General features: G+C 38.5%; 1 protein-coding gene across 4 annotated transcripts in view; it reads left to right on the top strand.

Moving 5' to 3' along the window:
- Window positions 1-2838: 2838 nt before the first annotated feature.
- Window positions 2839-21919, top strand: part of CDKAL1 (CDK5 regulatory subunit associated protein 1 like 1) — a 623742-nt gene continuing 604661 nt past the window's right edge. For 3 of the 4 annotated variants that reach the window (XM_033115842.1, XM_033115843.1, XM_033115841.1), the window contains exons 1-2: window positions 2839-2937; window positions 3743-3786. The gene's annotated coding sequence lies outside the window, so the exon portion shown is untranslated. Of the gene's footprint in view, window positions 2938-3742; window positions 3787-12967; window positions 13088-21919 lie in introns of all 4 variants that reach the window. The other variant, XM_033115844.1, reaches the window with a different exon arrangement.

Raw genomic sequence — 21919 nt, 5'->3', positions numbered from 1 at the left:
CATATCCAGCATTTAGTATTATATTGTGGGCTGAAAAAAACAGTAACATTATGGATTGTGTATTCTTGTGAAGTTTGCAATCTAATTTGAGAGACAAAGAATAAAGACTTAAAATTGATAAACAAAATGTGGTATAAACATACTATGGAATGTTATTTAGCCTTAAAAAGTTCTGACATTCTACAAGTGGATGAAACTCGAAGGCAGTATGCTAAGTGAAATACGCCAGTTACAAAAGGACAAATATTGTATAATTCCATTTACATGAGGTACCTAGAGCAGTCAAATTCATAGAGACAGAAACTAGAATGGTGGTTGCCAGAGGCTGGGGAGGGGAGAAGGAAAGGTGAGTTATTTAACCCTTACAGAGTTTCAGTTTGGGAGATGAAAAGGTTCTGGAAATGAATGCTGGTGATGGTTGCACAAAAAATGTGAATGCATTCAATGCAGAAATGATTAAAATGGTAAATTATATATTATGTATCTATCTGTTACCACAATAAAAAAATATTTAAAATTTAAATCTTCATGTAAGGGAAAATTAAAGCTCAACATTGCAGTGCAATAGATAAACTAGTAAATTATAAATTATTAAATGCCATTTTAATTTTATTCATAAATGTATACATTTTATTTCTCCAATAAATAATACACTTTCGTGGCTCAAAAATAAAAAGTACAAAGTAACATACAGGGAGAAGTTAATCTTTCTTTAGAGACTCAGTTCCTTTTCCCAGAGACAACCAGTTACTTACATATCCTAGTAGAGAGTCTACCTATCTATCTATCTCCCAATAGCTAACCTCACACACTGTATACACTATGCTCCAACTCTCTTTTTCCACTCAAGAATGTCTTGGATAGCACATTCAATGCAAACTTGTTCTTTTTAAGAGCTGTATAGATACCATAAATATATTTAACCAATCCCTTATTGAGAAGCCAAGAAGAGTTTCCATTCTTTTACTATTTCAAATAATGTTTCAAAGAATAATCTAGCACATAACTCATTTTGTGTAACTGTGAGCATTTCTGCAAGATAAATTCCTAGAGGGAGGGTCACTGGCTTTTCAAATGATTCAGATTAGAAGTGCCTTCAGATTTCACCAAAGCAGTATTTAGTGTTAGTTGCTTTATCCCCAAACTTGAAAATATCCTTGTATCCTTTTCTTTGGCACCCATCAATCACAAAGTCTTGCTGATTTTATCTCCTCAGTATCTCTTCTGTCCTCCCTTTCTATTTCCCATTCCTCATAGCCAACAACTCAACTTAGGCTTTCACTATTTCTTCATGTCTGAAATGTTGTCCTTGATCCATCCTCCTGAGACAACAATCTGCATATTTTCATGCTACCTAATACATCCAAGATTAGGTCTAATGTCTCTATTTTAGCAAACAAGGCTCACCTTAATCTGGTGCCTGCACTTTCCCTCTCCAGTCTTCTCTACCATAACCCAGCTTTACACTTTTTGCTTTTTTATGATGTACAATAGTTTATAGTTTACGGCCTCCCTGCATTTGCTTTCACTGTCTTCCCAGCCTGGAATACCTTTGTCCATTTCCCTTACTTCATCCAGGTAGGAAGTGTTGACCTCTTAATGAAAGAGGAGGAAGCTTCCCTTTGTGCTCCATAGGTCTGCATTCATCTTCTATGGTGATCGCTATTAACTAGTGAAAATTTCCCTGAAGTAGGCTGAAATAATGGTGGGAGTGGTCTTTGTCCTCTCTAGCTCCAGCATCCAGCACAACGTTAGAGGTCATGTGTTGTGCACTAAACAAAATTTCTTTAACTGAGTTTAACTAGATCTTGGGGAAAAGGGGTGGAGTCACTTGTTCATTCTTATGTTTACTGAATGGCAATTAGGTGCAAGATTATGTGTTAAGCAGTGGGATTGATTAGAACCAAGGAGAAGATAATCTTTTGAAAGGAATGGGGCAACATAAACATACATTTATCACCAGGTGAGGACTGCAGTAGACTCCAGGTCACAGTTTAGATTCTTTTAGGGATATGTACGAGTATGAGCAAAGGGTGGCATTTTAATTAGAGGGAATTACACTAGGAACGCCATTTATAAAATAAAACAATTGCTCCAAATCACTGTGAAACCCCAGAGTCAGACATAAAGCTCATGATTTCTGACTTCCTGTTTATGGCCCATGGTCTCCACTTTTTAAAGTGGAGATGCTTTTCTGGTGAACAGAAGGTCAAATACAGTGTCTTGAGTAAAGGACACTGTTTAACGTGAGGTAACACATGTAAGACGAGGTCAGTGTCAGTATACTCAATGAAAGTTCTTTTTCTCTGCTAAACCGTCTTCTAAGCATTCAGAAAAACTTGCTTGGTGTTAAATGATCTATATTAAGTTTAATCTACCAATTGCTCTTTCTCCATCTTTTCTATTCTCTTCCCTAATATGACCTCTTTCACAAAAGGTCGAGGAAGCTAGTGAAATAAAAAGAGCAGGTTTTTGGGGACTCAGCTAGACCTGGATTCATAACAGAGGGCAGTTACTACTAGTGGAGTAACTGTGGAAAAGTACTAAACTTTGGGCAAGTATTTAAACCCCCAGTTTACTCTTTTGTAAAATAAAATAATAAGTAGGTCAGGAGAAAATGTTTAGGTAAAACTCTTGCCTTAACACAGTGCTTGACACATAGTAAGAGCTCAGAAATAAGCTATTAATCGATGCTCAGAACCCGATGCCTTGGGAGCGTATTTATGCTTCTGCAAGCAAAGGAAATGTAAGCGTAATCATTATAAAATTAAATTAGACCAGAACTCGCACTTCAGCATTGACGGGATTGGATCTCTCCCGGCCACCGTAGCCGCGCATGCGTAAATAACGTGGCGGGACGTATGTGTCATGGCGAGCTCCATCTGAAGTCTCCGCAGGTTGGGGAGAGCGGCGTGTGGTCTGTTTCACTTTGGACTGGTATGTTATTTCCGGACTACTGGGTAAGGGAGGCCGGTGGATCTGTGAGGGGCAGAGTGTGGCTGGAGCTCCTTTTATGGCGGAGCCTTGTTTCCCCAGTTTCAGTCTTTTTTGGCCCTTTGCTTGTTTGTTTCGCAGTTAACTTGCCATCTGGGATGGGGGAACAGGGAGGCTGGTAACACAGCTAAAAGTGAGGACCAGGTCGTTGGCCTCAGGTGCTTCAGCGCTGTAAGGAGTATTTAAGACACTCGTTCCTTAGTGTCTAGTGTAACTCCATTCATTTTCCCACTTTCTAGAATCCATTAGTGAATTTGTGGCATGGGGGAGGAGGCTTTCGCAGTTATCTGGCTTTCACAGCTGTATCTCATTAGGAATTTAAACTGAAGTTAGAAGAGCAGGTGTCTTGTTTTTTCACTTCTCGTTTACTCATAAAACCTCTCGGAATCTCGGGGCAACGCGTGTCTTTCGGGTGGGAGGTGATCTGGATATCTACTTCATTGCCTTATTCTTTTTTTTTTTTTTGTAGTTGGTATTACTTGAAGCACGCAGACGTGTTGTAGTGCTTGCCGGATAGTATTACCATGGCTAGATGCTGGATCTCAGTCATGGCAAATATGGCAGAAGTCAACACACCTGTTTTAATCATAAAGAATTTGGAAATAGTATGGAACATTATTAACCTTGCTGTATAAAGCAGCCTTCTCTAGAGTCTAATCTCTTTTAGGAAGTTTTAAAGAGTCCTTACTGTGGTTTTTTTTGAACTTAACTGCAAATTTCCTTTTTCTAATAAGTTTTTATTTTCCAGACTCTTCTTTCAAGAGGATTTGAGACTAATCGCAGGCAATCAAGGTACTCATTTATTTTATTTTTTAAAGGTTTTTATTAAAATATAGTTAACATACAATATTATATTAGTTTCAGGTATCATTGTCGTCATAGTTATTAAACAGTACCCACCTGGCACTATACGTAGTTATTACCATTTTATTGATTATATTCCCTATGCTAAAGGAGTGATCACCGTAATAAGTCAAGCAACCGTCTGACACCATACCATGCTATCACATCATGGACTATATTTTTTATGCTGTATATTACATCCCCAAGACTTATTTGTTTCATAACTGGAAATTTGAACTTCTTATTCCCCTTTATCTTCCTCCCCTTTTTAATTTTTCAATTACAGTTGACATTCAGTATTATTTTATATTAATTCAGGTGTATGGCATAGTGGTTAGACATTTATATAATTTACAAAGTGATCCCCCAACTAGTACCCATCTGGCACTAAGCATAGTTACACCCCTCACAAAGTGATAACCCCCACAACCTACTGCCCGTGACATTGTATATAGCTGTTATAATACCATTGACTATGTTCCCTATACTGTATTTTATTTACATCTTGTGACTAATATATATATTTAATTATAGTTGACATTTAATATTATTCTTCTTCAGCTTCAGGTGTATAGCTCAGTGGTCAGGCATCAACACATTCTATGAAGTGACCCTCCAGATAAGTCCAGTACCTATCTGACACCCTACGTAGTCTTTACAACATTATTGATTATGTTCCCCATATTGTATTTCATATCTCTGTGACTATTTTGTGACTAACAATTTGTATTTTCTAATCCCTTCACCTTCTCCCCCATCCCCAACCCACTCCCATCTAGCAACAGTTTTTTCTCTAGATCTCTGAGTCTATTTCTGTTTTGTTTGCTCATTTATTCTGTTCTTTATAGAGTCCACATATAACTGAGATCATATAATTGCCATATTATTGATCATATTCCCTGTGCTTTATATCCCCATGACTATTTTATAACTGCCACTTTGTATTTCTTAATCCCTTCGTCTTTTTCACCTTGCCCCCAACCACCCTCCTGTCTATCACACCAATATATCTAGTACCCATCTGACACCGTACATAGTTATTACCATATTATTGACTCTATTCTTTATGCTATACCCTACATCCCCATGATTACTGTGTAACAACCAATTTATACTTCTTAATCCCTTCTCCCTTTTCACCCATCCCCAATCCCCCTCCCATCTGGCAACCATCAAAATGTTCTCTGTATCTATGAATTTGTTTCAGTTTTTTTTATTTTTTTATTTTGTTCTTTAGATTTCACTTGTAAGTGAAATCATATGACGTTTGTCTTTTGCTGTCTGACTTACACTTAGCACAATACCCTCTAGGTCCATGTTGTCACAGATGGCAAGGTTTCAGTTTTTTTAACAGTTGACTAATACTCCATTATGTGCCACCTCTACTTTATCCATTCATCCATTCTGGGACACCCAGGTTGCCTTCATATCTTGGCTATTGTAAATGATGCTGCAGTGAACATATAGATGAGCATGTCCCCTTGAAGTAGTGATTTTGGTTTCTTTGGATAAATACCCAGAAGTGGGATTAATAGGGCCTTCTTTGTCTCTTGTTATTGTCTTTGTTTTAAAGTCTGCTTTGTCATATAGGGTATTGTTACTCCAGCTTTTTTGTTTGTTTCCATTTTCATGAAATATCTTTTTCCATCCCTTTCAATCTGTGTGTATCTTTCTGTCTGAAGCAAGTCTCTTGTAGGCAGCATATGTAAGGGTCTTGTTTTCTTATCCATTCAGCACCTCCTCCCCCCCTACCCCCTGCCCTGCAACCCCCTGTCTTTTGATTGGAGCATTTAATCCTATTACGTTGAAAGTAATTGTTGATAGGTATATAGTGATTTTATTTAGCCATTTTATTCGTATTTTTTGGTTTTTTTTTTTTTTTTTTTGGTTTTAAAGAAGTTCCTCTAAGATTCTGTGTAATTATGGTTTGGTGGTGATGAACTCCTTTAGCTTGTTTTTTGTCTGGGAAGCTTTTCATCTGTCCTTCAATTCTGAATGATAGCTTTGCTGGGTAGAGTAATCTTGGTTGTAGGTCCTCACTTTTCATCACTTTGCATATTTCCTGCCAATCCCTTCTGGCCTTCAAAGTGTCTGTTGAGAAATCAGCTGGCAGTCTTACGGGTACTCCCTTGTACATAACTCACTGCTTTTCTCTTGCTGCTTTTAAGATTCTGTGTTTGTCTTTAACCTTTGTCATTTTAATTATGATGTGTCTTGGTGTTGGCCTTTTTGGGTTTATCTTGTTTGGAACTCTCTGTGCTTCCTGGGCTTGTGTTCGCTAGGTTAGGGGAGTTTTCCATCATTATTTCTTCAAATGGGTTTTCAATTCCTTGCTTTCTTCTCTTTCTGGTATCCCTATAAACAAATGTTGGTATGCTTGATGTTGTCCCAGAGGCTCCTGAAACTGTTCTCATTTTTTTGGGTTCTTTTTTGAGTTCTGATTGGATGTTTTCTGCTACTTATCTTATAAATCGCTGATTTGATCATCTGCTTCATCTAATCTACCTGTAATGTATTATTGATTACCTGTAATGTATTCTTCATTTCTGTTATTCTTTATTTCTGACTGGTTCTTTTTTATGTTTTCTATCTCCATTTTTATGTTTCCTATCTCTTAGTTGAAGTTTTCTCTGATATCACTGAGCATCCTTATAACCAGTGTTTGGAACTGCATTTGGTAGACTGCTTGTCTCCATTTTGTTTAGTTCTTTTTCTGGACCTTTGTTGTGTTCTTTTATTTGGGTTATCTTTCTTTGTCTCTCCATTTTGGCCACCTCCCTGTGTTTGTTTCTGTGTATTAGGTAGGGCTGCTATATATCTTGGTCTTAGTAGAGTGGCCTTATGTAGTAGGTGTGCTGTGGGACTTAGTGGCGTGGTCTTCCATGTCACCTGACTTGTACACTCCAGGTATGTCCCTTTTGTGACTTGTGTGTGTCCTCCTATTGTAGTTGAGTCCTGGTTGCTGTTTGCCCATCAGTGGGAGGGATTGACCCCTGGGCTCACTGGTTGTGAGGACTGGCTGTGACAACAGTGGAGGAGTTGTGGTAAACGGGCTCTCTCTACAGAGCAGGATCTACCTCATAGGGCTCTCATGCCCGCCTAATCTGCCCCTTGGGTGTGTCATCCATGGAGGCGGCTGGGAGATGCTCCAGCTCATGTTGAAGATGGCTGCTAGGTGCGCCAGCCCCAGGGCCACCTGGGAGGGGACCTGCTGTAGGTCAAGTTCAGCTGCAGCCCTGTACCCCACTTGGACCCACCCAACAGGAGCCACAAAGCAATCCACAGATGGCCACTGCCCTTGCTGTGCTTGAAGGGCCTTGGGAGGCCAAGCCACAAACCAAGGCCAGCTGCTGCTAGTGCCAGGCTTAGGGCTGCTCAGCTAGAGATACAGGACATACTCAAGCCAGATGCTGCTTGTCTGGGTTTTGTGAACTTTTGAGAGACCCTAGGAAAGTCTGTAGCATGAGCCAGGGCAGGAGATTTGTACGAAAAAGCCACTGGAAGCTGCTTGTATGTGCCTAAAAATTGGGTGGTGCCGGGTCTCAGAATTACCTGGGTGTGGCAAATGAATGGTGTTAGCCAGCTTGAGGGAAACTCAGATATGGCAGCTGCCTGCGTCTGTATGCCGTGAAGGGCTCAACAAAGAGACAGTGGCTTCTGCCAGCTCCTCCATTGGGAGAAAGCTCCCCCTCCAGCCTTTATCCTGATGCCAGACAATTCAGTTCCTCCCCATATGTCCCTGTCTCCAGCTGCTGCTCCAGTGCTGGAGCTCAGAGCCAGTGATTCCATTGGTGAGTAAGTCCATGCATGGTCCTTTTAAGAAGAGTACCTAGGACTCCAGCTGCCCTCTGTCTCACTCAGCCAGCCATGATCTCCACTGGTTTTCACAATCAGAAATTATGAGGATTTCTCTTGCTGGCACTGGAACCCTGGTCTGGGGAGCCTGGTTTGGTGCTGGGACTCCCTTGCTCCTTCAAGGGGGACCTCTGCAGCCAAGATATCCTTTCCAATTTTTTTTTCTTTCATTTTTTTCCTTTCCAATTTTTAATGGTCACTCATGGGTGTGGGACCAGCTGGTTTCCATGTCTCTTCCCCTCCTACCAGTCTTGAGGTGGCTTCTTCTGTATGTCCTTAGGTATAGGTTTTTTGTTCAGCAAGATCTTAGGCAATTCTCGATGGTTGTTTTATAGTTTAGTTGTAATTTTAATGTGGTTGTGAGAGAAGGTGAGCACAGTGTTTACCTACTTCGCCATCTTGACCGGAACTTTCTGTACTCATTTATGATAAACCTTTTATGTTTGAGTGACATGTTACACATTATTGTGTGCAGAAAGCCTAAGTTCTTAGTAATTTTGCCACCATTATTATATGGAAATGTCATAATCTCCATATCACTAAGTCCAAGAAACATTTTCATTCATTTTACTTAACCTTTTATCTGCATTGAGTAACACTGACCATGTTCATTTCTTCGACATGCTCTCTGCCTTCACCTTCCATATATGACCTACTGATTTTCTCCTCTGGTGACTACTTCTTGGTTTCCATTAAAAGCTCGTTTCTCTTCTGTTTGGCAGTTAAATTTGGAATTCCTCAAGGCTTGGTCCCTTTCCTCTTCTCTTTTCTTTCTATCATTTTCACTATTTCCCTTTTCACTGACTCTGTTTTTATTCCCTTTATCAAACTTGATTTCCTCTACCTTTGAGAAAAGACTTCATGTGAGCCTGTTGTTCAATTATCTTGCTTTCCTTTTGTTCCCAAACTTCCATTTCCTTATTAGTTATTCAAAAACTTCTGAAGGCTAACAATTCCCTCTACCTGTTTGTTGGAAGTAAAAACTTTATTACTAGTGATGAGTGAGATTGTTCAGGTGCTATGATGTGCTGCTAAGTTTAGGGACCTCTGCATTTTATCTTCTTTGTCTCCATTGCCTTCCTAGAGGGAATTTCTTTGAATGGAATTGCTCAGTCAAAGGATATATATGTTTTAAAGTTTGATATGTACTGCCAGATTGCTCTCCAGAAAGGGTATGCCAGTTTTATCATGCTTTCAGCTAGCAGTAGGGTGTTTGTTAGTCTTTTTTGCCAGTGGGATAGATGAAAATTCATGTTTAAATACTTGCCATTAGTGTATGTGAGTATTCTTTCCTATGCTTATTGGCTATTTGCATTTCTTAAGTGATTGCCTGTGTTTCCTTTGCCCCCTTCCCCTCTTTTCTTTTCTGGCATGTGTTTATGTCTTAGGTCATGTTAGATTCTTGCATTGTTTGTGCTTTGCCAATGAGGCAGAGCCATAGTGGGAGAGAGTGGTGTTGAGAGAAGGCCTAGTGTTGCCACGCAGCAGCCTACCCGTCTGTCTCCTCTTACCTGCCACTAAAGCAAGGAGAGTGTGTGAGACGGATCCTTTCAGGGACTTTGCTTCACCTTTGTGCTTACACCTTATGTTTCCCTGTTTTGCCCCAAAAAGATGGCTGGCTAGTCAATGATGAGTAAAATTCCCCATGGTGGGGACAACCCAAGCCAGACACAGCCACGTGGGGACCATCTGGGGAACTTGTGGGGTCGATAGAGGTGGGCACAGCCCCCCACATTCCCCCGGCTAAGGAAAGCCTCTGCCTCTGTGGCTGCATTCCTTCCCACACCTGCAGGGGAAGTGACTCAATGATGTGCTCTCCATCCATTTATATCCATAAAGGTTTTGTTCCTTGGGGAAGTACTTATCCTGAGACTTACAATTCCGTTGCCTGCAGGCAAGAGTGATTGGCTTAAATCAGATTCCTATTTTAATGTATGGGATTCACAGATGTTGAGGTTGACAAGCTTTACTTCTTTTACTTCCACACCTAAGAAAAGCCATGCGTTGGCCCGATTCGGGGCTCAGTCCTTGAGACTTGAGTCCCTTGGCCCCGCTTGCACTCTACTCTTGTCTACTGTCTTTCTTAACCTTGTGCCGCGCTTCTCACTTCACACTGCTCTTGTCGTGTTGGACGCTACAGCCTAGGTACTTATTCTAGGCCTATCAGTGTGCAAATCTTTTAGCTTCTTTGGACTTCAATTCTGTAAAATAAGAGGCTTAGCAATGTTCTCTACTTCTCTAACTCTGTGATATTGTATGTCTGCTGCAGCAAACCCCTCTTTCTTTTTCCATTCTATTTTCCTTCTGCTGTCTATGGGATGTTAAAATTGTGTAATTTTGGAAAGATGGCTTTTAATATGTCATTCAATTCATAGTTCTTCAGTAGCTTTTTAGTAACGTTCAGTGGTACTACCTGGTCTTAGCCTTTCTCACTTACCTTAATTATTTCATAGAATAGTAGTGATAGGGGTTAGGAATTTACTTTCTTTTCACCCAGTGTTAGAATTTTCTCCTGTATTATGGAAGGATTAGCTAAATTCAACATAAACGAATTTTATTCAGTCAGTTAGCAAATATTGTGTGCCTGCCATGTGCTAGGTAGGCATTGTTATAGGTGTTGTAGATATAGTGGTGAAAAAGAGATACCCCTTTGTTCTTGTGGAGCTTATATTGTAATGAGAAAGACATGTAGTTATATATATGTCTTTGGTCAAGTGGAGTGAGGGGTGAGTGGTGGGAAATAGGGTCAGAGAGGTAACACGAAACTGATTATATGTGTCCTTGGAGATATTTGGAGTGATTTGGGGTTGTTATTCAGAAGTGGAAGACGTTGGAAGGTTTGATAACAAGCTTGAGATGAGGTTTTAAAGGGATTAGGTTTTAAAGGAATCCCTGGCTTCTGTGCTGAAATGTCCAGAATTAAGAATAGAAGCAGGAAGACTAATTGCCAGTAATCTAGGCAAGAGTTGACATTGGTTTAGACCAAGTGTATAACAGCTGATATGGTCAGAAACAGTCAGATTCTGAATGTATTTTGAAGACAGAGCCAACAGGATTTTGCTGGTGGATTGGATGCGAGTGAAGGAAGGAGGACTCAGGGATGATTCCAGGGTCTTCAGCCTGAGCAGTTAGAAGGTTGGGATTGCCTTTAAATGAGATGGGGAAAGTTGTGGAAGGATCAGGTGTGGTGTTTGTGTGTGGGGTAAGGTGGGGAGAAGATCAAGAGTTCTCTTTTTGACTTTTGAAGTTTGAAATAACTATTAGACATTCAAGTAGGAGTGTCGGATAGGGAGTTTGACATGTGAGTCTGAAGTTCAGGGGAGGGTTGGGGCTGGTTGTATAAGCATATGGATGGTATTTCAAGGCCATGGGACTGGATGAGATCAGGATATGTCTATAACTAGAGAAGAGAAGAAATCCTGTAATGGGGACACTCCGGCATTGCAAAGTTGGAGAGATGAGGAGGAATCGCAAAGGAGACTTGAGTTGCTAATGTGGTAGGAGGAAAAATTGGAGAGTGTGATGTCCCAGAAGCCAGTGAAGAAAATGACTTAAGGAGGGAATGGTCAATAGTGTCAAATGCTGCAGTTGGGCTCATATAAAACGACTGAGAATTGATCATTGTACGTTTTGTTGGAAGTCATTGAAATGACAGGCAGTTTTGGTGGAGTGGTGGGGGTGAAAGCCTGGTTCATGAAAGAATGGGATGGGGAAATTGGAGATTGTAAGTATAGATAGCTCTTGCAAGGAGTTTTCCTTTAAAAGGAGAGAAATATGATAGAGGAAGTAAGTGAAGGAAGTGTGGTCAAGTAAGATTTTGGTATTTTAAATTGGAGAAATAATAGTATGTTTATATCCAGATAGTAATGACACAGTAGGGAGACAGTGATGATTCCAGAAGAGGGAGCATTGCTGAATTCTTTGCTTGAGTAGGTCAGAGTAGAAGGATTGTTCTTAGGGAGGTGGACAGTTATTCATAGTAACAGATTGGTAGGCAGAGTACATGGACAAAGAACCATTTTCCTGGTAAATGAAGGAAGTCATCCATCTGTGCGGAATGTGGGCGGGGATCTGGGTCAGCTTCATTCAAGCTTTCTGTATTCAGTACTATCTTTATCCTCATTAGGAGGAAATCTGTGAAAAATAAATTTTCAGAAAATTCCTAAGATAAACGAGTGTAAGTGTCTTTAGTGAGGTTTTTCATAGTCTTTGCTCTACCAGTACATCTTGGTATCTGTTAGGCAGAATTTCCTAAATTTATATGACTGCAGAACCATTTTTCATTGATAGTTAATATCTTAAATAAATAGAACCAATTTGAGAGATTAACTTAGTTCATTTCATCTTATCTAGTTTGCTGAGTTGGCCAGGGCTTTTGTTTGAAAGAGAGAAAACCCAACTCAAACTAATTTAAGCCACAGAGGAAATTTATTGGCTCACATGATTGGGCAGAGTGACATACGGCTTTAGGCATTGGTTAGATCCTGTGACTCAATATCAGTATGGCTCTGTATCTCTCCAGCTCTTACTAGGCTTCATTCTTTAGTTAGACTTCTGCCTTGTGACTGGCAGATGGTCCCTAGCATCCTCAAGGTGACATCCTGCCAACTTAGCCACTTCCATGAAAAGAGAAGCCATCTCTCCTGTTAGCTTTGGCATAGAAGTCTTTGTGATCAATCTGATTGACTAGGCTTGTCATATCCAACCCTGAACCAATCACTGTGGCCAGGATCCTCCTGGGTTATTCTGACAGGCCTGGGTCATGTGCCACATTCCTGTGTCTGTGGAAGGAGGAGGTCTGTGATTGACAGTCCTGCAATGCCATGTGGTAAGCACCTTAACTCTAATATATCCAGATCTTGATTGCCATCTGGATTATTTCTAATCTTTTGCTCTTGGTTACAATGTAAAGCTAGCTCAGATTTGAACACAGGTTTATCTGATTTATATGGCATAAATAGTCACAGTTATAAAGCTTTTTTTGTAAAGGGTACAAAATGAGTCTGGCTGGAAGCCACTGTTAATTGAAAGTTGTTAATGGAAAAATGGGAATCTGGCCATTGAAGGGAAGGAAAATTCATCGGAAAGGCTTGAGGCCGGAGGAGAGTAGGATCCTGAACACTGGTTTAAGCGGCCCAGATGTAGAATAGTTGTCACTCAGTGTGACCATACAGTAAGTAGGCAATAGAGTATTGCATGGCCTGTGGGCTCTGGCTTATTAGACCTGGAATCCTTGTTGTGCTGCTTTGGGTAAGTTAGCTTCTTTGTGTTTCAGATTGCTCTTTAAAGTGAGGGTAATAACACTACCTGCCTCATGGAGTTGTGAATGGTTAATGAGGTGATCCTGTGAGAACTTGCTTCGTGTCTGGACATAGTATTAGTAGTAGTACTACCAGTAAATGTATTCATGTCCATTGCCTTTGGCTTTCCTTTTTATTTTTCCTGGTAGTGTTTTTTTCTTTTAAGTATTTTAATATAATTGTAGATTCACTTATAGTTATAAAAATTATGTGGAGATGTTGTATACTTTACCCAGTTTTCCCCAGTGGTAATATCTTTCAAAACTATAATCCAATATCACAGCAACCAGGATGTTGACATTGATTTAGTCAGAATATAGGAACATTTCCATCACTGCAAGGATCTCTCATATTCCCCTTTTATAGTCACATTGACTTTCCTCCCACCCATCCTCTCCTTAATTCTTGGCAACCACTATTCTGTTCTCCATTTCTATAATTTTGTTATTTAAATCTCAAGTGTGTTGTATAAATGTAATCATACAGTATATGACCTTGTTGGTTTGGCTGTATTCACTCTTCATGACTCACTGGAGACTCATCCAGGTTGTTGCATGTATCAATAATGCATTCTTTTTCATTGCTGAGTAGTAATCTGTGGCATGGATGTACCACAGTATGTTTAACCATTCAGCCCATTGAGGGCATATAGATTGTTTCCAGGTTTTGGCTATTACAAAGAAAACTGGTGTAAACGTTTGTGTTCAGGTTTTTGTGTGATTAGAAATTTTTATTTCTCTTGGGTAACCCCCAGAAATACAGTTGCCAGGCTACGTTGTAGTTGCGTGATTAGTTTTTTAAAGAAAATGGTAAACTTTTTCCCAGAGCAACTGTACTGTTTTATATTCCTACCGGGACTGTATGAATGATCCAGTTACTCTGCATCCTGGCAGCCTTTAGTGTTTTTATTATTTTTCATCTTAGCCATTCTGATAGATGTGTTGTGAGATCTCAGTGTGGTTTTAATTTGTATTTCTCTCATGGTTAGTAATGTTGAATCTCTGTTCATGTGCCCATTTGCCTTCTGTATATCCTCTTAGATGAGGATATCCTTTTATGTCCTTTGTCCATTTTCTAATTATATTGGTTTTTTTAGTATTGTATTTTGAGCTCTGCATTACTAATCCTTTGTCAGATATGTGGTTTGCAAATATTTTCTCCCACTGTGTTGCTTGACTTTTCATTCTCTCAAAAGGATCTTTTGCAGAGCAAAAGTTTTTAATTTTGATGATGTCTGGATTTATTAATTTTTTTTTATGATGGATTGTGCTTTTGGTGTCAAGTCTAAGAATTCTTCATCTAGCTTTAGGTCTAGAAGATTTTGTCTTATGAATTTTTCTAAAAGTTTATAGTTTTACATTTTATATTTAAACTCATGATACATTTTGAATTAATTTTTGTATAAAGTATGAGGTTTAGGTTGTGGTTTATTTTCTTTTGTCTATAAATGTCCGGTTCCTCCAGCACTAATTGTTGAAAAGGCTCTCTTTCCTCCATTGAATTGGTTTCGCACTTGTGTGAAAAATCACTTGGGGATATTTGTGTGGATCTATGTTCAGGTTCTTTGTTCCATTTTGTTGATCTGTGTTTCTATTCTTCTACCAATACTACACAGTCTTGATTGCTATAGCTGTATAATAAGTATTAAAATTGGATTACGTCACAGAAATGGCAGCATGAGGAGGGCTTCTTGAAATCTGCCTGGAAGATACAACAAATTGAACAGCTATAAGTCAAAAAAGGATTCCCTGTGCAGTACACAGGCATGTCTGAAAGACCGGCAAATCGAATCACCTAAAGGTGGGCAAATTTAGTGAGGGGGTGGGGAAAGGAAGGAGGAAGTGCAGAGATGTGGGCCATGAGCCGCAGGACATAGACCGGAGCTCAGAGCTAACAAGTAACAAGGCAGCTCAGAAAGAAAATGAAAAGTCTCCAGAAAATGAACTTTAAGACATGGGAATATGTGATTTAAATGACAGAGAATTCAAGATTGCAGTTCTGAAAAAACTCAGCGAGATGCAAGAAGGCACAGACAGGTAGTTTGATGAACTCAGAAACACAATCAAAGAACAAAATGAACGTTTTACCAAATACATTGAAATTTTAAAAAAGAACCAAATAGAAATTCTTGAGATTAACTCAGAAAAAGAAATGAAGAGTGAAATAACCAGCTTAGGTAATAGAGCTGAAGCTAGAAATCTGGAAATGACACAGATGGAAGGAGAGAGAGACTTGAGAGTTAAAAGAAATGAACTCTACAAGAACTTTCTGACGCTATCAGAAAGAGCAACATAAGAGTAATGGGTATATCAGAAGGAGAAGAAAGGGAGAAGGGAACAGACAGAAAGTATATTTAAATAAATAGTTGGTGACAACTTTCCAAACTTGTGGAAAGAACTGGATCTTCAAATCCAAGAAGCAAATAGAACACCTAATTACCTCAATCCTAACAGGTATGTTATATTGAAGCTGTCAAAAATTAATGACAAAGAATTCTCAAGGCAGCCAGGGAAAGAAAAGCAGTAACCTATAAGGTAGAGCCCATTAGATTATCATTAGATTTCTCAGCAGAAACTCTATAAGCCAGGAGGGAGTGGACTCAAATTTTCAAACTATTGAAAGAGAGAAATTATGAGCCAAGAATAATATATCCAGCAAAGCTGTCCTTTAGATATGAAGGAGTAATAAAGACCTTTCCAGACATACAGAAACTGAGGGAATTTTCTAACAAACGACCTGCATTACAAGAAATACTGAAGGATGCTATTCAACCTGAAACAAAAAATCAGAAGAATACAAAACCATGAGGAGTATTATGAACAGACAGAAGTAGGAAATCGCAACCCCTACACAAAATAGGGCACTATACACTTAAACATAACCTACAGTGTAAAGAAGAAAAAAAAACACTTAAAGGAAAAGAAAAAGAAGAAAACTTGCTGCTGCAGCACAGGCAGGAATCAACTCACAACATAAATAGGGATAATTTGTGACAACAAAAACATAAAAGGGGGGAGTCAAAAGGTCTGAACTGGCGTAAGGGAATGGAGAAAGTAAGTATGCTGAAGAAAATGGAATACTCTTTGAAACTTTCTTTTACATAAGCTGAATGGTAACCACTCAAAAAAAAAAAAAAAATCCAGAACTGAACTATATAACGTACTAAAAGAAGAAACAGAGAGAAAAATCATGGAACACCACACACAAATAATAGACAACAACAAAAAGGTAAAGAAACAATGGAGACACAGTCTTACCAGAAAACCAAAGATAGAATGATAGGAAATTCTCATATCAATAATCACCCTAAATGTAAATGGACTGAACTCACCAATAAAAAGGCACAGAGTAGCAGATTGGATCAAAAAACTAAATCCAACCATATTCTGCCTCCAAGAGACACATCTCAGCTACAAGGACAAATATAGACTCACAGTGAAAGTGTGGAAATTGACACTCCAAACAAATGGTATCCAGAGAAAAGCAGGGATAGGCATACTGATTTCACTGATATGTGGTATATAAACCAAAAACAAGAAAAGAACAAAACAAACAAATGAGAAACAAAAACTCATAGACACAGACAATAGTTTAGTGGTTACCAGAGAGTAAGGGGGTAAGGGGCTAGTAGATGAGGGTAAAGGGGATCAAATATATGCTGATGGAAGGAGAACTGACTCTGGGTGGTGAAGACACAGTGGGATTTATAGATGATGTAATACAGAATTGTACATCTGAAATCTATGTATTTTTCTAACAATTGTCACCCCGATAAACTTAAAAAAAAAAAGATATCAGATGAAACACACTTCAGGATAAAAAAGGTAACATGAGACAAAGATGGACATTTCATAATGATAAAGGGGACTGTACAACAAGACTTAACAGTCATCAATATTTATGTCCTCAATCAGGGAGCACCAAAATACACCAAGCAACTACTAACAGACCTAAAGAGAGAAATTGACCAAAACACAATTATAGTAGGGGACCTAAATACATCATTGACAGCTATGGATAGATCATCCAGAGAAAATAAAGAAAGAAATATCAGCCCTAAATTTCACATTAGATGGAGTGGAGATAATTGACATTTATAGAGCACTTCATCCTAGAACATCAGACTGTACGGTCTTTCCTAGTGTACATAGAACATTCTCAAGGATAGACCATATATTGGGACAGAAAACTAGCCTCAGCAAATTTAAAAATTGAAATCATACCAAGCATACATTCTGATCACAAGGCTTTGAAATTGGATATCAACTGCAAAAAGAACTCAGGAGGAACCACAAATATGTGGAGATTAAACCACACACTTTTAAAGAACGACTGGATCAAAGAAGAAATGAGAGGAGATATCAAAAGATACATATTGTGTTTCCCAGAAAATAAGACCTAACCATTCCATCAGCTCTAATGCATCCTTTGGAGGAAAAATTAATATGAGACCCGGTCTTATTGTAACATAATATAAGACTGGGTTTTATATAAGACTCGGTATATAATATAATAATATGATATGATATGATATAATATAATACTGGGTATAATATAATATAATACCAGGTCTTATATTAATTTTTGCTCCAAAAGACACATTAGAGCTGATGGTCCAGCTAGGTCTTATTTTTGGGGAAACACGGTAGAAAAATGAGAATGAACATACATCCTACCAAAATTATTTGGATGCAGTGAAAGCAGTTTTAAGAGGGAAATTTATATCATGACAGGTCTATCTCAAGGATGAAGAAAAGTCCCAGATAAACAACCTCACATTACACCTTAAAGAACTTGAAAAAGAACAAATGAAACCCAAAGTCAGCAGAAGGAAAAAAATAATAAAAATCAGAGCAGAACTAAATGAAATAGAGAACAAAAAGACAATAGAAAAAATTAATGCAAAAAAGTGTTTGTTCTTTGAAACGATTAATAAAATTGACAAACCCTTGGCTAGACTAAGATAAAAAGAGAAAAGACACAAATAAGATCAGAAATGAAAGAGAAGTTACCATGGATGCCACAGAAATACAGAAGATCCTCCAAGAATACTATAAAGTAATATACTAAGTACATAGTAGTATACTATGTAATATACTATGTAGTATACTATAGTACATATACTATGACTATATGCCACCGGATTCAATAATCTACAAGAAATGGACAAGTTCCTAGAAGCATATAGCTTTCCTAGACTGAATCACGAAGAACTGGAAAATCTAAATAGACTGATCAACAGGAAGGAAATTTAATCAGTCATTCAAAACCTTCCCAAAAGCAAAAGTCAAGTACCAGATGGCTTCACTACTGAATTCTACCAAACATTCAAACAGGATCTAACATCTGTTCTTCTCAAATTGTTCCAAAAAATTGAAGAAGAGGCAATACTCCCTAACTCATTTTATGAGGCCAACATTACCCTGATACCAAAACCTGGTAAGGATAACACACAAAAAAGAAAATTACAGTCCAATATCTCTGATGAATACAGATGGAAAAATCCTAAACAAAATTCTAGCAAATTGAATACAACAATGCATTAAAAATTATATATCACGATCAAGTGGGGTTCATCCCAGGGGCACAAGGATGGTTCAATACATGCAAATCGATCAATGTGATACACCCATAAACAAAATAAAAGACAGAAATGTTATATGATTATAACAATAGTTGCAGAAAATGCATTTGACAAGATGCAATATCCATTTATGAATAAAACACTTAATAAAATGGGTATAGAAGGAAAATACCTAACATAATAAAGGCCATATATGACAAACCCTCGGTTAATATCATAATTAATGGTAAAAATTGAAGCCGTTCTCTCTATGTTCAGGAACAAGACAAGGTTGTTCCCTGTCACCACTGTTATTCAACATAGTATTGGAAATCGTAGCCATAGCAGTCAGGCAAGAGAAAGATATAAAAGGCATCCAAATTGGGAATGAAAAAGTTAAATTGTCACCTTTTGCAGATTACATGCTTTATATAGAAAATCCAAAAGACTCCACCAAAAAGCTGTTAGAAACAAACAATTACAGTCAAGTTGCTGGCTACAAAATCAATATAGAAAAATCCATTGCATTCCTATTATACTAACAATGAAATTTCAGAAAAAGAAAAAAAAAATTCCTTCTGCAATTACAACAAAAAGAAAATACCTAGGGATAAACCTAACCAAGGATGCGAAGGACTTATACACTGAAAACTATAAGACATTTTAAAAAGAAATTGAAGAATACATAAAGAAGTGGAAAGACATTCTGTGTTGGACATTCATGGATTGGAAGAATCAACATAGCTAAAATGACGATATTACCCAAAGCAATATACAGATTTAATGCAATCCCCATCAAAATCTTAATGGCATTTTTTAAAGAAATAGAATAAAAAGTCATCAGATTTGTAGGGAACCACGAAAGACCCCAAATAGGCAAAGCAATCCTAAGAAAAAAGAATAATGCTGGAGGTATCATACTCCCTGACTTCAGTTTATACTCTCAAGAAATAGTAATCAAAACAGCCTGGTATTGGCAGAAAAACAGAAACACAGTCCAATGGAATAGAATTGAAAACCCAGAAATAAACCCACATAATATGGACACATAATTTTAAACAAAGGAGTCAAAAATACACAATGGAGAATAGAAAGCCTCTTCAATAAATGGTGCTGGGAGAATTGGAAAGCCACGTGCAAAAGAATTAAACTAGACTGCTATCTGTCATTGTGTACCAAAATTAACTGAAAATGGATCAAAGACCTAAACATCAGACCTGAAACAATAAATTGCATAGAAGAAAACGTGCTAAACTTATGGACCCTGGTCAAAGAAGGTTTTATGAATTTGCCTTCAAAGGGAAGGGAAGTAAAAGCTAAAATAAATAAATGGGACTATATCTAAAAAGTTTCTTCACAGCAAAAAAAAACCATCCACAAAACAGAGGCAACCATCTGAACGGGAGAAGATATTTGCAAGCAACATCTCTGATAAGGCGCTAATATCCAAAATACATAAGGAACTCGTACAACCTAACAACAAAAAGACAAACAATCCAATTATGGGTAGAAGACCTGAATGGACATTTCTCCAGAGAGGACATACGGATGGCCAATAGACATGAAAAGATGCTGAACATCACTAATCATTAGAGAAATGCAAATAAAAACCACAATATCACTTCATACCTGTTAGAATGGCTATCGTCAACAAGACAAATAAGTGTTGGAGAGGCTGTGGAGAAAAAAGGAACCTTCATGTACTGTTGGTGAGAATGCAGCCGCTATGGAAGGCAGTGTGGAGGTTCCTCAAAAAATTAAGAATAGAATTACTATATGACCCAGCAATCCCTCTCCTGGGTATATACCGAAAAAATCTGAACACATTTATGTGTAAAGATGTAAGTGCTCTGATGTTCATTGCAGCTTTATTTGCAGTGGCCAAGACATGGAAACAAAGTGTCCTTTGATAGATGATGGGATAAAGATGTGGTATATATACACAATGGAATACTTCTCTGCCATAAGAAAAGATGAAATAATGCCATTTGTGACAGTATGGATGGATCTTGAGATTATCATGCTAAGCGAAATAAGTCAGACAGAAAAAGTCGAGAACCATATGACTTCAATGATATGTATGATGTAAAAGTGAAAGCAATAAACTAACAAGACAAACTAATGAAACAAAAACTCATAGACACAGACATAGTGGTTACCACAGGGCAAGGGGGGAGGGAGGATAGTAGAAGAGGGTAATGGAAGTTAAATATATGGTGATCGAAGAAGAACTGACTGGGTGGTGAACACACAATGTGATATATAGATGATGTATTACAGAATTGTATGCTTGAAACCTATGTAATTTTACTAACCGTTGTCATCCCAATGAATTTTAATAAAAAGTATTAAAATCGGGCAGGCCAATTGTTTTCACTTTATTGTTTTTTTACCCATTGTTTTAGATATATTAATTTCTTTTCCTTTCCATATAATTTTTTTTTTTTTTTTAGATTTTATTGGGGAAGGGGAACAGGACTTTATTGGGGAACAGTGTGTACTTCCAGGACTTTTTTTCCAAGTCAAGTTGTTGTCCTTTCAATCTTAGTTGTGGAGGGTGCCGTTCAGCTTCAAGTTGTTGTCCTTTCAGTCTTAGTTGTGGAAGGCGCAGCTCAGCTCCAGGTCCACTTGCCATTGCTAGTTGTAGGGGGCGCAGCCCACCATCCCTTGCAGGACTCGAATCGAACTGGCAACCTTGTGGTTGAGAGCCTGTGCTCCAACCAACTGAGCTATCCGGGAGGCAGCTCAGCTCAATATGCCATATTCGTAGTTGCAGGGGGCAGAGCCCACCATCCCTTTTAGGACTCGAGGAGTTGAACTGGCAACCTTGTGGTTGAGAGCCCACTGGCCCATGTGGGAATCGAACTGGCAGTCTTAGGAGCATGGAGCTCCAACCGCCTGAGCCACCGGGCCGGCCCCCATATAAATTTTTTAAAGATTTTTTTTTTTTAATTGGGGATTATTGGGGAACAGTGTGTTTCTCCAGGGCCCATCAGCTCCAAGTCGTTGTCCTTCAATCTAGTTGTGGAGGGTGCAGCTCAGCTCCAAGTCCAGTTGTTGTTTTCAGTCTTTAGTTGCAGGGGGCGCAGCCCACCATCCCATGCCGGAATTGAACCAGCAACCTTGTTGTTGAGAGCTCATGGTCTAACCAACTGAGCCATCCGGCCGCCCCTCCATATAAACTTTAGAACAGTTTATCTCTACAAAATATCTTGCTGGGATTTTGATGGGAATTTTAAACTTTTGTATCAGTTTGGTCCTCACTGACACTGTCAGGTGGGGATGGGGCTTCATTACTGGTGGTTTGGTTTGCAAATTCAGGATACCTAGTTGGCATTCTCTGATTCTACCCTGATGGGGTGTG

This window comes from Rhinolophus ferrumequinum, chromosome 9 (assembly GCF_004115265.2).
Source record: "Rhinolophus ferrumequinum isolate MPI-CBG mRhiFer1 chromosome 9, mRhiFer1_v1.p, whole genome shotgun sequence".
NCBI classification, from domain to species: domain Eukaryota; kingdom Metazoa; phylum Chordata; class Mammalia; order Chiroptera; family Rhinolophidae; genus Rhinolophus; species Rhinolophus ferrumequinum.
This window is presented reverse-complemented; position numbering and strand designations above follow the sequence as displayed.